Genomic DNA, 2,097 nt, shown 5'->3' with positions numbered 1-2,097 from the left:
CGTGTCACAGAAACTCTAGTGCATTTCTCGCTGAGCCGCTGCTGTGTGCACAGCAGTAGACAGAGAACTGTGTAGGGTACAGAGATGCAAGAAGGGGAGTTTCCCCTAACCATATCTGACTTTGTCCAAATCTTGATTTCCATAGTCAGAAATAATAAAGGGGAGACTGGAATGTGTTCCAATAGAAATAATAAACATGGAATCGCAACAGTGATACACATTTATCAAGCACTTACTCTATGTCAGATTGCTTTATCCCATTGAACACTCATAGGAACCCTATGGAATGGTACTGGTAGCATCCTTGTTTTTCACGAGATGGGGAGATCATACAAACAGTGAACAGCAGAGCCAGGATTTGACACTCAGAGGTCTGAATAGCTAGGTTCTTAAATATGAGGAGAGAAGGCATTCGGCATGCTGTCCCTGTACTTTTCCCACAACATTTGGGATTATTGAGTCATTCCCCCCACCTCCAATAAGTTGAGAACTCATGGCCATCTTTTGCCTTACAGTTTATGAAACACAATTCTGGAAGAGCTCCTGCAGCTGGTGGAGTTGCAGGAAAAGTCTGGAAAGAAGTGATTGGACCTGTCAAAGGGGTACCGAGTGTTAGCCTGCATGGTCACCATTTCATGTGGCAAGACCAAGCCTCTGTCCCACGGGTTAGACAGGCAAAACAGAGGGTGATAGGGGCTTCCATCATCTTGCCTCTCCCCCCAAAGAGCCACTCTTTAGGTGAGGGGACTCCAGTAACATCAGGCTGTGGAGTGGACTGCTTGCATTGGCAGCCAAGGGAGGTGGGGCCTCGGATGGGAAGGCTGGAGCAGGCAGACGATGGGACCTACATTGCTCTGAAAAGCCCACCAAGGCCCCCCTCTGAGAGCGCCTACATTTGGATACCTGAGAGAAAAGAACAGTCAGTAATGTTGAAGAAATGGAGACAAATAACAAAAAGAGGACCTTACCACAACCATACCTCCTCTAATGAGGTGGCGGTCATGTGCAGGCACAGCACTTACAACCAAGCCTGGAGCGACCTCGCCTACACTGTGGGCGACTCCGTCCCATTCTGCACCCCCTCCCTCCTCTCTCCCCCAACAACGAGGGGCTGATGCTGGGAAAAGAAAGGGGCGCAGGGGCATGGTCACCACCCTTCACCTCCCAACACCGATGGAGCCATTACAGCCACAAACCCTGTTCTGGGCTCGGGGGCAGGTGGAGGAGCAGGGGGTGAGGGAACCCGGAGAGAATTTCACATCGAATATAAAGTTAAAATTTGAAGACACGGGATTGTGTTTAGTAACTCCAGTGAGACGGTTTTAGTAAAACAAAGTGATGAAAAGCTCGCGAAGTTGGTCAAAGACGTCATTAGGGAGCATGCTGCCCAACAAGAATGGGGCCACAGTAATAGTTACGGGGGAAAAGTAGCAATTTCATGTGTATGCCTCACAAGCTGAGACTCCTTTCAACACAGCTGTGTCTATGAAATGGAAAGTTTGGACCACATGAGCCGTAAGGTCCTCTGCAGGTCTAACATCCAAACGTTTGCTGGCAATTGGGATTGGAGCGGTTCAGGCAGCTCCATTAGGTGGACAGTGTGGCCCTGTGGTGGTTCCCAAAGAACAGTGGCTCCTGCAGCCTGGCTGATGAGTCCTTGCTTCTCCTCTCCGGTCGGCCAGGTGGCAGTTCGGGAGCTGTCGTGCCCTCGCCTTCTATGATCCTGGCTCACACGGCTGGAAGTGAAAAGAGGAAGCGGGAGGTGGCGATAGATTTGAAAGCGGGAGTCAGTGGAAGAACAGAGTTGAAAGCAGAGTGTGGGAAGGATGGTAGGATTGAGGATAACCATGGGGTGTCTGTTAGAAGCGACTTGGGAGACAGATGGGAACTTCAGGTTCCTAATCCATTTTTATCCTCGGTCCCAAAGTAGGGAAAAACATCGTGAAACTTTAAAATAGGAAAGGACCTTAGAGATGATCAATTTAAAGTCCTTGTGTTAGGGAGTGAGAAGCCCGAGCCCCAAGGCATGCTTCGTGCAGGTTTTCTAAACCATTCATCGGTAGCCAACGCAGAACTAAATTATGAGGTTCCATTTGC

This window comes from Callorhinus ursinus, unplaced genomic scaffold (genome assembly GCF_003265705.2).
Source record: "Callorhinus ursinus isolate GAN/ISIS: 27379988/994484 unplaced genomic scaffold, GSC_fseal_2.0 scaffold88, whole genome shotgun sequence".
NCBI lineage: Eukaryota > Metazoa > Chordata > Mammalia > Carnivora > Otariidae > Callorhinus > Callorhinus ursinus.
This window is presented reverse-complemented; position numbering follows the sequence as displayed.